This window comes from Aulonocara stuartgranti, assembly GCF_965226115.1.
Source record: "Aulonocara stuartgranti genome assembly, chromosome: 10".
Lineage (NCBI taxonomy): Eukaryota > Metazoa > Chordata > Actinopteri > Cichliformes > Cichlidae > Aulonocara > Aulonocara stuartgranti.
Window position 1 is genome coordinate 15950847 of NC_138946.1, and position 14813 is coordinate 15965659.

A 14813-nucleotide genomic window follows, 5' to 3' on the forward strand; every position below is an offset into this window, starting at 1 on the left:
AGGTGATTTTCCTGGCCTGGGATTTTATAAAAATATTCTGCAGTACATCAAAAACGAAAGAAAACCATTAATCAACACATGAACATTGCCTCTGAAGTTACAGAGGTTTTACTAGAGACACGGCTAACCGTTTTGCATTTTGCGTAATTTTAAAAAGTTTAAATTTGCTCAGAAGCCTATTGAACCTATTGAGAAATTAGGTTTTCTTTTCGGAAGTATATAAAACGGAAAAAAAAAACGTCGGCCGACAGCGCTGTGGTAGACTTGTGCTTAATAAACAAGCGAATAATGAAGAAAACAGATGGGAAACTGTTGTTGAAGTACAGAGAGAGAGAGAGAGAGAGCTGTGCATCATGGTTGAAGCAAAACAGCAAAAGTCAGAGTGAATCCATGACGATGTTTATGTGAAGCTTAGTTTGGATCTTCTTTTGCTGCTGGTTCGGTCAATATTGTTTGGAGAGACATCAAACTAACAGCTTTAGAATCAGGGCATAAAGGGCGTGAACACAAAGCGCGGACCTGCCGACAGATCAGAATCAGCAAGCTGTCGGCTTTCAGCCCCGACTGTGAGAAAGGCGACATCTAACTGATTCTGATCCGCGGGTCGCGCTGTGTGTCTAAGTCTTTGTGCAGAATCCATGTTCCTGCTCTCATTTACTGTCTTAGCTGTTTGGTGGTTGTTGAAATTTTGTGAGATGTCACCAGAGATTCTGGCATTTCGGGCAAAATAAATTTATATTAAAAAATCGATTCAGGATTTTAATGAATCGATTTTACGTTATCCAAGCCAGAATCGATTTTAATCAATAAATCGATTATAAAAACCCACCCCTAGTTATTCCTATAGTGCCAAATCATAACAGCAAGGTGCTTTATAAAGTAAAAGACCCAATAATACAGAGAAAACCACAACAATCAAGCACTGTGAGCAAGCACTTGGCAACAGTGGGAAGGAAAAAACTCCCTTTTAACAGGAAGAAAGCTCAGGGAGGGGCAGTCATCTGTTGTTGGGGGTGAGGGGAGGGAGACAAGACAAAGACATGCTGGGGTTGAGAGCCAGATATTAATGACAACTAATGATTAAATGAAGAATGGTGAAAAAACATAGTAAGTAAAAACAGTGAGTGTAGAAGAAATACTCAGCAGCCTGGCCCTAGTGCAATGTAACTAAGGGTGGATCCGCGTCACTTGATCTAGCTCTACCTAAAAGCTTTATCAAAAAGGAGAGTTTTAGGCCTAATCTTAAAAGTAGAGAGGGTGTCTGACTCCTGAATCCAAGCTGGGAGCTGGTTCAAGAGTAGAAGGGCCTGAAGGCTGAAGGCTCCGCCTCTCATTCACAGAAGTACGCCTGTAGTCTGAGAGTGAAACGCTCTACTGGGGTGATCTGGTAATATGAGATCTTTGAATGTAAATGTAAATAGAAGTCAGTGTCCAATAATTTATGGATGTAACTAAATATATATGATCATTTCAGACCATTGTGATGGATTGCTGACCTGTCCAGGGTGTACCCTGCCTCTCCCCCTATGACAGCTGGGATAGGCTCCAGCTTGACTCTGATTCGGAATTGAATAGGCACAAGAAAATGGATAGATGTTCAGATTTAAAACTTCTTCTCGTCATTCCTCTGTTCGTATTTGAAGCTGCATGTTTCACCAGTTGTCAGTTCTCCAAGGTCACTTGGCAGGATCCAATTGTGAATGTGAAATCCATGTAATAGTCCAGGTGAGGTGTATTATTCAGTCAGCAGGGAAATGCAAAAGCATGAATGAGGATGCTGAAAATAATTCAGATTGTTAGACTCGGCGTGGAAGCCAGTTATGAAGCAAACATAAAAAAGAACTGCTGACATTTGAGTTCTCAATACTGAAGAAAACCACAGTGAGTTCAACATAAAATTCAGATTATGACCAGACACCATCTGCACAGCTGGGTCAAGTGGATATTAAGGACGGATGGACAGATGGACTCCAGAAATATGGCAATGATGAAAGAAGGGACTGGACAGAATCCAGTAGTGGGCTGAATTTGAGTTTTCAATTCTGAAATTTTATATTTAGAATTTTGTATTTAGGAATCCCTGCTGTAACAGTTCAATAGTGGCAGAAAAAGGCCAAAGTTCTAACTTGTAAAGAAGAGGCACGGACTACATTGTAGACCTTTTACACCACATTCATCTAAAAATGGAATTAGGTAATATATATTTTAAAGAGCTCTCAGTTCTGCACTATATTTGAGATACTTGTAATACATGCAGGCTACATGGAGAAAAGGGAAAAAAAACAATACCAGTGTTTGGTTGATAATTTTGTTGGATGAAGATATATTTTTTTGTACTTTTGCTTCTGGATGCTGTTACAGTTCTTTTAAAATTAAACAGTCATGGTTAATTAATATGCAGATGTTGTCCACGTTTCAGCTGAGATTCAAGGGGTTTTACAAAAAAATTCTAGTAAATGTTTACTCACTGGAGATATAATCAGCCCATTTTCAAAGGCTTAAAGTTAATTGGGCTACTGACTGTCCAGCTATTTTGTGGCCAGGTAAGGGCTGTCCACTTGTTATTTAATGAGAAAAGAAGCAGACATGATATAAGAATCAGAATCAGCATATTTTATTAATCTCTGAGAAAATTAGTTAGTCGCATCTGAAAAAGTGTTGAAATGTGTTTTATGGCTTTTACTGTATTGATAAAAATGAGGGCCAAACAAAGAGCTTGTAAGTTAGTGAGGTTGCCAATATAAATAGATAAATAGATAAACCTTTCAGAGAGATACTAAAAAATGTAGAAGAGGCCAAATCAACAATCAATGGAACCTGGCCAGCTTAGCAACATCTAAAGACCCAAAAGGTCTAAAAAAGAAGAAAAGTGCATGATGACAGAATTATTTCTATAGTTAAGAAAAACAACAACGCAACATCTGTCTTTGGACAAATGAAACCAAGATGAACTTGAACCAGAATGATGGGAATAAAGGAGTAGGAGAGAAACAGCTTATGGTCTTAAATTAATTAAACATACAACATTATATGTCTAACATAGTGGAGGTAGCATTATGGAAAAGGTATGTATGGCTGCCAGTGGAATCAGGTCACTAGTGTTTATTGATAATGTGACTGCTGATAGAGGAAGCAGGATGAATTCTAAAGTGTGCAGGGCTATACTCTCTGCACAGATTCAGCCAAATGTTGCAAAACTGATCAGTGTTTCAGTGCAAATGGATAATGACCCAAGGATGCTCCAAAAGCAACCCAAACGTTTGTCCAGATCAAAGAAATAGGATATTTTTGAGATCATGTGACCAAGAGCATGCTTTTCCAGCACAGAGGCCTACAAGCAAGCAGCAACTGAAGGTTGCATTAAAAGCCTGGAAGAGAACCTCAACAGGGGAGACGCAGCATTCGGTGATCCATTTGTTCTAAACTTCAGGCAGTCACTGATTTTCATCCAAGTGTTAAAAATCAATCATTATTTATTTAAAAATATAAAAAATACAACTGCAGGTCAAAGCTCTATCATGCACAGAAGAAGCCAAATGAGAGCATGCAGCTATCTTAAAGCGAATCTAAAATCAGCTGATCAAAAGTAGACAAGTGTTTTGTGGTAAGATTAATCAAAATTTGTAATTTATCATTTCTTTTTAGAACTCATGGAAAAAGCATTCTCCAGACTAAAGAGGATAATGACCACTTGCCTTGTTATCAGCGCTCAGGTGAAAAGCCTGCATCTTTGATGGAATGGGGGTACATTAGTACCTACTGTATTGGCAACTTGCACATCTGGAAACGCTCCATCCATGCATAAAGGAATATACAGGTTTTAGAGCAACTAATGCTGCCATCCAGAAGACATTTTCTTCTAAGGGAAGGCCTTCGATACATTAGTAAGATAATGCTAAACTGCATACTGCAGCTATTACAAAACCATGACTTTCCAGTGGAAAAGTCGGATGCTTAACTGGTTTGCCTGCAGTCCAGACCATTCAGCAATTAAAAACATCTGGTGCATCATGAAATGAAAAATACAACAAAGAAGACTCAGTACTGTTCAGCAGTTAGAATCCTGTGTCAGACAGGAGTGGGACAATATTCCTCTTCCAAAAGTCCCGCAGCTGCTTATTTTTTCAGTATTCCAGACACACTCAGGATCACCTTCACTTCTCAGGGCATGTTGATAAACCTGCAGGTGCAGAAAGAAAAACAGAGGAGAAGGTTTAAATTTTGTTTTGCAGTTTAACCAGTGTTCTTAGTTGGTTCGCTAATCTTAAGTTAATGTTCCTTGTTTTTCTTTTACAGCTTCACTAACATATACTGAAAAAAGGGGACTGGCCATCTCTTGGATTTATGTAGGCATCTTGCGTGTATTTAACACAATTGCCTCATGCTTTAAAGTTCAGTGTAACTATAGAAATTACATGATATGCAGAGAGGGTATATTAAGTTGTTCATATCTTGTTCGAGTGAAGTACGTCAATAATATAGCAATGTTAAATCTCGCGACACCGCACGTGATTTTGTCTCGCGCCCTTTGGATTGTGGTTTGAGGAAGGCGTCCATCTCGAGTCTCAAGTCGAGCAGCCGCCTCTGCTTTTTTTGGTATACCAAAAAAGTATACCAAAAAAAGGAAATTGGGTACTTGTTTCATTTACAAAAGTCTAACTTGTAATTTGAACAAAATAATTTCATGTTTCTATGGTGAACGCAATTAAATCATGTAGGGTCTTAATGAAATTCAGCAACTTAATTTGTTCTTGTTGAGATGACATGATAGAATCTAGTAAGAGTGGTTAGTAGCTGGACTCATGAAATTCACAAGATCACATAAGATTTCAAACTGCAGGAAAATCACTGGAGTTATAAGAGGCAGACAACTATACACACACCATCCTAGCTGCTATCTGCATCAAGCCTTGTAATCATAGCTTTCTTACTGTTGTTAAGCCTGGATTGGTGGCGTGGTGGTTAGTGCTGTTGCCTCACAGCAAGGAGGTCCTGGGTTCAAATCTACAATCTAACTAGCTTGCAGTTGCTTCTCTCTGGGGATTCTTGTTTCCTCCCACAGTTAGAAGTCCTGTACTCATTAGAGTTAGGTTAATTGGTCATTCTAAACTACCCATGTATGTGTGAGTGCAAATGGTTGTTTGTCTCTATGTGATAGACTGGTGAGCTTTCCAGGGTGGACCCTGCCTCTTAACCTATCACTTTGGGGTTATGCCCCTGCAACCCAGATAAAGATATGGAAGTTGTTGTAAATCCATTCAATTTTTTATGTTAACTAGACTTTGTTGATGTAATATGAAGACAACATGTAGTATTTAAGTGACCAAGTAGTACTGGTTATTGAATAGTGTTGGAATAAAAATGACAAAATTGTGAAGGATTAATATATTCCAAGAGCTCAACTTACAGTGGGGCAAAAAAGTATTTAGTCAGCCACCGATTGTGCAAGTTCCCCCACCTAAAATGATGACAGAGGTCAGTAATTTGCACCAGAGGTACACTTCAACTGTGAGAGACAGAATGTGAAAAAAAAATCCATGAATCCACATGGTAGGATTTGTAAAGAATTTATTCGTAAATCAGGGTGGAAAATAAGTATTTGGTCAATAACAAAAATACAACTCAATACTTTGTAACATAACCTTTGTTGGCAATAACAGAGGTCAAACGTTTACTATAGGTCTTTACCAGGTTTGCACACACAGTAGCTGGTATTTTGGCCCATTCCTCCATGCAGATCTTCTCGAGAGCAGTGATGTTTTGGGGCTGTCGCCGAGCAACACGGACTTTCAACTCCCGCCACAGATTTTCTATGGGGTTGAGGTCTGGAGACTGGCTAGGCCACTCCAGGACTTTCAAATGCTTCTTACGGAGCCACTCCTTTGTTGCCCGGGCGGTGTGTTTTGGATCATTGTCATGTTGGAAGACCCAGCCTCGTTTCATCTTCAAAGTTCTCACTGATGGAAGGAGGTTTTGGCTCAAAATCTCACGATACATGGCCCCATTCATTCTGTCCTTAACACGGATCAGTCGTCCTGTCCCCTTGGCAGAAAAACAGCCCCATAGCATGATGTTTCCACCCCCATGCTTCACAGTAGGTATGGTGTTCTTGGGATGCAACTCAGTATTCTTCTTCCTCCAAACACGACGAGTTGAGTTTATACCAAAAAGTTCTACTTTGGTTTCATCTGACCACATGACATTCTCCCAATCCTCTGCTGTATCATCCATGTGCTCTCTGGCAAACTTCAGACGGGCCTGGACATGCACTGGCTTCAGCAGCGGAACACGTCTGGCACTGCGGGATTTGATTCCCTGCCGTTGTAGTGTGTTACTGATGGTGACCTTTGTTACTTTGGTCCCAGCTCTCTGCAGGTCATTCACCAGGTCCCCCCGTGTGGTTCTGGGATCTTTGCTCACCGTTCTCATGATCATTTTGACCCCACGGGATGAGATCTTGCGTGGAGCCCCAGATCGAGGGAGATTATCAGTGGTCTTGTATGTCTTCCATTTTCTGATGATTGCTCCCACAGTTGATTTTTTCACACCAAGCTGCTTGCCTATTGTAGATTCACTCTTCCCAGTCTGGTGCAGGTCTACAATACTTTTCCTGGTGTCCTTCGAAAGCTCTTTGGTCTTGGCCATGGCGGAGTTTGGAGTCTGACTGTTTGAGGCTGTGGACAGGTGTCTTTTATACAGATGATGAGTTCAAACAGGTGCCATTCATACAGGTAACGAGTGGGGGACAGAAAAGCTTCTTACAGAAGATGTTACAGGTCTGTGAGAGCCAGAGATTTTCCTTGTTTGAGGTGACCAAATACTTATTTTCCACCCTAATTTACGAATAAATTCTTTACAAATCCTACCATGTGAATTCATGGATTTTTTTTTTTCACATTCTGTCTCTCACAGTTGAAGTGTACCTCTGGTGCAAATTACTGACCTCTGTCATCATTTTAAGTGGGGGAACTTGCACAATCGGTGGCTGACTAAATACTTTTTTGCCCCACTGTACTTCATCTAGACATGTTTCAATCATGTTTTCTCAACACAAAATGCACAGGTTTATTGAATATGAATGAGTTGTGTTGATTTAACTCAGTTGTTTAAGTTTCTGCCAAAGCAAAACAATTGTGTGCAACCAATGTCCACTATTGAATTAAATAAATCCAACATGTTCTGTGTTTCAGAGTTGAGATGGACAAGATTAACAAAACTCATCCTGAAAGACACGTTTTGAATATGCAGAAAGCTTGAAATCTTGCAGAACTACATCAGAATATATGCACATCTTGTTACCCTCCAACATCTGAACCCAGGCTAACAGAAAAGGAAGAAGATTAAATCGCTCCTTTGTGTGTCTTGAATAATAAGACAAAATGAGAAATGTTAAGAAATAAATCTATTTGAAACCAATACAGAAAGTATTTCAGCATAGTGATGCACATGGATGTATAAAGATTCACATGAATGCAGGGCATAAACAGTCTGATGCTCAGAATTTCCTCGAAAAGGACAACACCTTTCTCAATGTCCTGTCATAATGTTTAAGTTACATATATACATAGATGTTTCCTTGTGGTACGTGTTTTAGTGTCCACCAACTGTACTAAAAAAATACATTATTATTTTTTAAAGACACCTTTTGTATAGTTCTGTCCTTAAAGTGCGGATCTTAAAGTATTAGAGAAGTACAGAAATTAGATTTTGACATTTAAAAAGGTCAGCGAGTGGCCATAGAGTGTTATTTTAAAGATGAAGTATGATAATATGTTTACGTGTTTTTAAAAAAAATATCGTAATAGATCCCAAATCCTTCTAAATGTTGAGGCATTTTACTTCACCTTCATTTGTCCCGCCTCTAATGGAAAACAAGGGGGAGCCATTCAGCACCATGGACAGCGCCCCCTTCAAGAAAAATGCTCATGTTTAGGAAACTTTAGAAAAACAGAGGTAAAGTTCAGAGCTTTGTAGGTCAGGTTCAAAACCTTCGATAGCCTCATTAACTCTGTACCCAGCACCGTCAGAGCGCCACGGTGAAACATTTATGGCTCGCTTGTGTTGTCTTTACTTTTCACTGATGTCTCAAATCCCAGGGAGAAACAGCAGTCTAGCGGCCCATCACGCTGCTACATCCCTGAGGCGAACGCATAATGTATTAACCCTTTGCGACCAGCGCGAGGAGAGTGCGCCGGGTGTTGAAAAGGGCTGCTCCAACTACTTTTAAATATTACGGCGGAGCAGCGCGGTAGACACAGTTTTCAACCTCAAGGCTAAAGACTGCAATCGAGCTGCTGCGGTCCCACTGATGGGGGGAAGCTGAGGCTTCACATGGTCTATTATATAATTAGTATACGGAGTGTAAAATGGGGGTATTTTCATCAGAGGCTGGAAACACAGACAGCCTGATAAGAACGAAAGGAAGGTCTAATAACAGTGGTTTAAAAATAAAAGGAAAAGAAAGAAAAAAGGCTTGGGTGGAGGAAGGTGCCTTGAATCTTGCAAGAAGATGAAAAAGATGAAGACCTGGGAAGGGTGGTGGGAGTGAGGGATGGAGTGGGGGGTAGACACACTGCATCATTTAAGTACTGCGGCTGATGTCACTTCCTAAACACCATAATTGGTCATCAATGACTCTTATAGCTGTGAAGAATGGCTAAATGAAAAAACACAAACACACTTCCCCGGGGCTTTGTTTCAGTGATTCGTTGAACCCTTAATTGCTCGGACCTCACAGCCTCTCTCTCTCACACACACACCTGATAGAAGGGCAACTCCCACTGAGGACGGCGTCGCATATCTTCCCGCTCACCTATACACAGCCTGCTGCCGTCGCCCCCCTTATGTGCCCCCTCCCTTACCGGACTGGACTGACAAATGGGTTAAATCTGTCAGCAGGAGTAGCCGTGATAGATGCACCAGGAGCGTCGGGAGATCCCTTCCCGTCCCTTTGCTGCTTGACAAATCTGCGCTCAAAGCTTTCGCCGTGCATCATCCACGCTGTGGTTTGAATTCGACAAGGAAGACTGAATTAGATCGTGTTTTTTCTTCATTTCTTTCTTTTTAAAATTTGTTTTATAACAGGCGACTGAGAGAAGCAGCTGCAACAGCAGCACCGGTTCTTAGACCCAGACCCGTGGGCGGCTGGGTGGCGTTCGTCTGGGCGAGCTGATAGGACGCAGATTTGGCACTCTACCTACCAACTGCTTCATCCCAAAACGACCCCAAATTCTCGAGACATGGCGATGAGAAGTGAGATGTAGGAAGCGGACATAAGGCCATTCATGTGGGTCTGTGTTTCAGCCAAAACGGACAACATTTCACACCATCACCACCACCAGCGTCCTCCCCATCTAACCAGTTGATTTTTTAAAATAACTATCTAAAAAGTGTGGAACACATGACACGCTGGTGAATTCCCCAGGCAGGTCCAACACACAGACTGAATGAGTCCATCTTTGACTGTCGGACGGACTCCTCAAGAGCACAGGACGGATGCAAACAGAATAAACACATCTTGGCAATTCACACAAACACCTTCAGCGTCTCCGCCAACGGTGCTCTAACAGAACGGGGTGACTCGCACACCGGAGGAAAAGTCGTTTCACGGGCAGGTAGGCAATACCCTCACGGCCAATTAGCGTGCTGCCTCCGGGGCGGCGTGTTAAAGGTGATAAAGGTGATTACCGCGACCTAGAGCCCATGCGTCGGTCCTTCTGATCGCCGTGGAGACGCGCAGGCGACTGCACCTGTTGTAATCTCGTCCGTGTGAATGTGTAGGGCTTGTGTGCGCGTGGGCGTATGCGCGTGCGGAGCACACATAGACCTCAGTATGCGTTGACGAGGTGTGAGCCGTGCTTTTTTTGTTAATGGGTGACAAAGTGACAAAACAGCGTGGTGTGTGTGTGTGTGTGTGTGTGTGTGTGTGTGTGTGTGTGTGTGTGTGTGTGTGTGTGTGTGTGTGTGTGTGTGTGTGTGCATATCTGAAAATATATATTATTTCTTAAAATCTTTCTGTCTGCGCGAGTCAGAGCGCTGTGTGGGTTTGATCGATATGATTAGGTGATTATAGGTCCATCTCACACGCGCCATAAGTGTAATTACAGTATGATTGTCTCAGTACGCAGCAGGGTGCATAACACTCCATCTCACTCTATGCATTATGCTCTGTGGCTTCTTCAGCCGTTCTCCGGTTCTCTCAGGCTTTAGCAGCTCACATATTGGTTCTGATAAATGGAGACTGGCTGCAGTCTAAAGCCCAGTTGTATTCGTTCTCATTGCCAGATGCTCTAAAACTCCACAGTCATAAAGCGTGATGGCCAAATCTGTCACCTGCCTTACACACATTCATCATCTGATACCCTGGAGGAGACTCGCCTGTGGATGGTAACGGATGGTGGGTATTATAGGTAATTGGGAGTGTAGATTTAGTTTGACTTTGTTTTTTTTTTTTCGTGTAGTCTTCGTTTAAAGAGGTTGAGGTGGGGGGTGGGGGGGTATTAGCATACATGAATGTTTTTCTTTATTTTCAAATCCTCGCACACCCCATTATGCGGTGAGTGTGTGTGACAGATCAGCAGCTTGGCAGCTTGGAGTGGTGTGTGTCCAGCTGCGCTCCCTCCGCCGCAGAGGCGCGCAGTATGGAACACTATCATGAGTGTCCAGCTTTTTTCCCCCTTGTTGGGTGGGATGCTAACAGCCTCTTTCAAAACACCTGATATAAGATCACATACTCAGCAGAGCTGCTCAATTAGCGCAGCAGCTGCAGATGGGGATTGAAATTGACCCAAGTTGAACTCCAGCAGAGGGGGTTTGGGGCGGCAGGATTCACAGCCCATACAGCGCCTTGTTGGAGAGATGTTTTTAGAATACAGCCTTGATGGGCAGAAGAAAGACAACTGATATCACAGCTGTGCAGTGACAGCTAGACAGTTTGCCCAAGGTGACTTCAGTGGGATGCTGACAATGTGACATTGTGCAGAGGCACAGTGAATTATTTAATTAACCATTTCTGTTGGTTTAAAATCTGTAAATCTAATAAGACACAACTTTATTGTGGGCTTCTTGTCGATCTTACACATGTCTTTCTTTGATCCATAAATTCACAAGACCTTCTCTCCATATTTCTTTTTCCTTTGTGGTTTATAGTAACTGAAGGATGATGAATCACAGAGTGGCATTTTAGCTGTTTCCAGCACTGGTGCTTCAGATGATCAGCTGTGCTCTTTCATTGTTGTTGGCAGGTGGCATAGGCTTTAACTGAAAGTGAAGGAGACATGAAGAGAAAAAATGATGTTTTACTGGCTTGAAGTGCAGAGAGGATCATTGGTTCGTTTATCTGGTATCTATCTCCTGGGCCTGCTTACAGCTCTTGTGCACATCAGAGAAGCCTTGGATGACGTTTAATGGCTTAGTTGTAGTTAGTAGTTGTATGTTTCGATGGTTAACTGTTGGCTGCAGTAGAAGTAAAAACCTGTTCTCCTTGATGTGGAAGAGAAAATCTGATATTGTTAATCTGTTGTAGGATTGCCTGCTTTTGATGGTTGCACTGTGCATATGCTGCTGGAAAAAAAGCAATGGTGTGATCCCCTCATCTCTTTCCTACTATTCTGCTAATGCATTTTACTCCATGGGGAAGAGGTGAGGAAGGTGAGAAAAAAAACCATTATTCTCCATTTTCCCTATGCAACGCTTTTTTTTTTCTCTCTCACTCACAGTACCTCGTTTCGCTTCATCTCAGCCTCTCCTCTCTGAGCTCAAATCTGTTCTGATCACCACCATTGCAGACTTGAAAATGGGCTACCTGGGGTGCAAGTGACCCCACAGTTCAAACACTGTCAGTCAGCCCACTTTGATTCGCTCCTTTCATCCCCTTTGCCCCTGCATGCCCCACGAACACACCTGCCTTTATGTCCACTATTCCACTATTCCTCATCCTGCTCTCACACAGTGAATGAAGCTTATCAGATGGTGGCTCTCTGCTAAATCATGTCAGCGCTAATGTCCATCTCTGTGACAACAGTGGGTGATTTCACAAGTAGAAAAAAACCCACCATCCAAAAATATACAGGAGAAGGATGGAAAACAACAGAGAGAAAGGACCGGTGTGCAAGTGTTTGATTTTTGTGCACGTGTGTCTGCTGGTTTTTGCCACGAGTGAGTGGGCGTTTCTGTCAGGGGAACAATTGTGTGAACAGATGGACTGTTGCAATACATTCTCATATTAATTTCATATCATATGTCTTATTTATTTGTCCGCTGATTGAATAATTCCCATTTCCTGCTCATTTGAGTCGTTGAAGAATTTGAGAATTTATTCTGTGGCTAATGTTCACACATTAAATCTTCATTACTGCCGTCGTCGTTTTGTTCCCATAGGCTAAATACTGGATATCTGCAGCAGACTGCTAAACCATGACAAATAAACAGCATGCATGCATACATCAGAACAAATGTGCCAAAAGCAAGGATCAGGTTATGCACATGACTTGTTCTGAATCCCCCAAATCAAAAGTAACTATCGTATAGCTTTTAACTGCAGCACTGGAGGGTGGAGTGTCTTATCAAATATGCAGATAATGCCACATTTTTAGGCTGGACAGCATTCATAGTGCTCACATATGGGGTTAGATTTATGTCACTGTGAATGAACAAAATCTGACAGAAAAAATAAAAAAATAAATTGAGCATGAAAGATATAAGTCGAATGAAAAAAAATGATGTCAGTGGCAATAAAATTCGGCATCAATGCTGCATTTGACTAGGAGATTGTCACCTTCTCATCTTTTGCACATTTTCCCAGATGCAATGTTTATTGTTTTAGTTTTAGTTCAGACTGAGATGTCATGTGTATCCCAGTGCTGGGTTACTTAATGGGAAATATTCATTTTAAGTTATTTTATTACATTTTTTTTCTACCACAATACAAAGTAAGAGTCATTTTAATTGTCTTAATTTATTGTTAATACTATTTCGTTAATGGGCAGCAGGCTAACATAGACAAAATTAAGAGGAGTCTTAAGTAATAATGTGATTAGGTGAGGGGAAGACAGTTTATAAAGCTGTTCAACTACCTACCTGCTGCTGCTGAGCTTAGCAACAATGAAACAAAATGACTTGACAAGTATGACCCAAACCTTGCTTTAAGTTATTAAATTCTGCTGTGAGAACATGAAGATGAAGGATTTGAACCTGCAGCCATGCAAGCCAGTTTCTAAATGAGCTGAATCTCAGTGTGGTTGTATTTCACTGATGTTGCCAATCCACACAAAGCACCTTCGAGTAATTTTTGGAAAACAGGAGCCAGCGTGGCAGCAAAGTGCAGTAAATGTGGGGTAAAAGCAACAGAATTAATGAGCCATTATCACACATGCACTGCAGCCCTGGAGTGTTTTTGTGTTGTTTCTCACTTCTCTGTAGTGCTGCATGTGACAAAGCAAATGTCCGAATAGCTTTGATGTGATATCAAAGCCTCTTTTACCTGCAGCTCCTTATAGTTTAAAGTCTGCGAGATGACCAGTCAAGCCCATGTGGTCTTCTTTGTGCATGCTCTAAGTAAGCACCACCCTTCTCCAAAACCAACTGGAGCTCTAGTAGTGAGAATGCATTTGAAGTTTATGTGTGAAAACAGCTCAGTGTCTGTTACAAAGCAACAGTAGTTAGTAACAACCACCCTCCACTGGTCACACCAAAGTAAGTATAGCTGAAGCAGAAAGCCCTGTGATTCTATTAAACTGTTTGGAAACATTTGAACTTTTTAATTATGAATTAATGCAAATATTCTCACATTAAGCTTTCATTTTATTTCTCCATGTGACATGCAGCCACTGCAGGTAGTACCTGGAAATGTTTAATAATGAGGCCTCAGTGTGTCTGTGTGTGTTTGCGTCTTGTTGGCTGAGACCGATGTCTGCAGAACAGATATATGTTGCCACGGTGACCGCAGTACCTTTAATGTGCAGGTGAGGCACGAGTAGACCCAGGAGCAGATGGACCGAAGAGCAAATTTCCTCCGAGCGCACAAAACTATGGATACATAAATACTTCCCCGCACGCACTTTGTTTGCTGTCTGCCTCTGTCTCATGCACATATGCAATTTTCACCCCTGATGCCCTCCACAGATCATCAGAACAGGCAATCGCACTGCTCTTAACCTTTTAGGCTGTTTTTGTCTTTGCACACTTTGGGTAATTTTCTTCCCTCTGCTCCAATTCCAAAATCCAAAAAGGATTTCAGTCTAGAAGGAGAGGAGATGGTTTATATTTCTGCCATGTTTCCCATCTCATAGATACCCCCACTTCCAAATCTATCTCTCCTGTCTGGCAGTGGCTGGCTCGCAAAATCCTATTGGGATCTCTATCTCTTCCTACCTACCTATCTATCCATCTATCTTTCTTTCTTTTTCTCCCTCCCTTCAGCTCAGTTCACTGTGTACTATTGGCAGGAATATAACATGAAGCATATCGCCAAAGTGTCAAAATATTACAAGCCCTCAGAGGCATGACTCTCATGAATCAAAACAGAGAATGGCTCTGATCATACAACAGCGTGGGCCACGGTTGATTGATGCCCTGTCTCGCCCCGAGGTGTCTCAGCGAGGTGTTGGGTGGCGTTTGGGACTGTCTGGAGGGACAGCTAGTCAGTAGATCTGACAGGGAGGGTTAGAAGAAATTATATCTGGCAAGCGTGTGGCGCTTCTCCTCTGTGGACCAAGGAGACTGAACAAAGACCAAGCAGGACAAAGACAAAAGGAGATGAATCGCCTGACTGTACTATGAGGGTATTATCAGAACAATAGTAGTGGAATATTTTC

General features: G+C 41.8%; 1 protein-coding gene across 1 annotated transcript in view; it reads left to right on the forward strand.

Moving 5' to 3' along the window:
* Positions 1–9032: 9032 nt before the first annotated feature.
* caln2 (calneuron 2) overlaps positions 9033–14813 on the forward strand; it is a 30048-nt gene continuing 24267 nt past the window's right edge. Inside the window, exon 1 of the mRNA XM_082549887.1 lies at positions 9033–9614. The gene's annotated coding sequence lies outside the window, so the exon portion shown is untranslated. The remainder of the gene's footprint in view (positions 9615–14813) is intronic.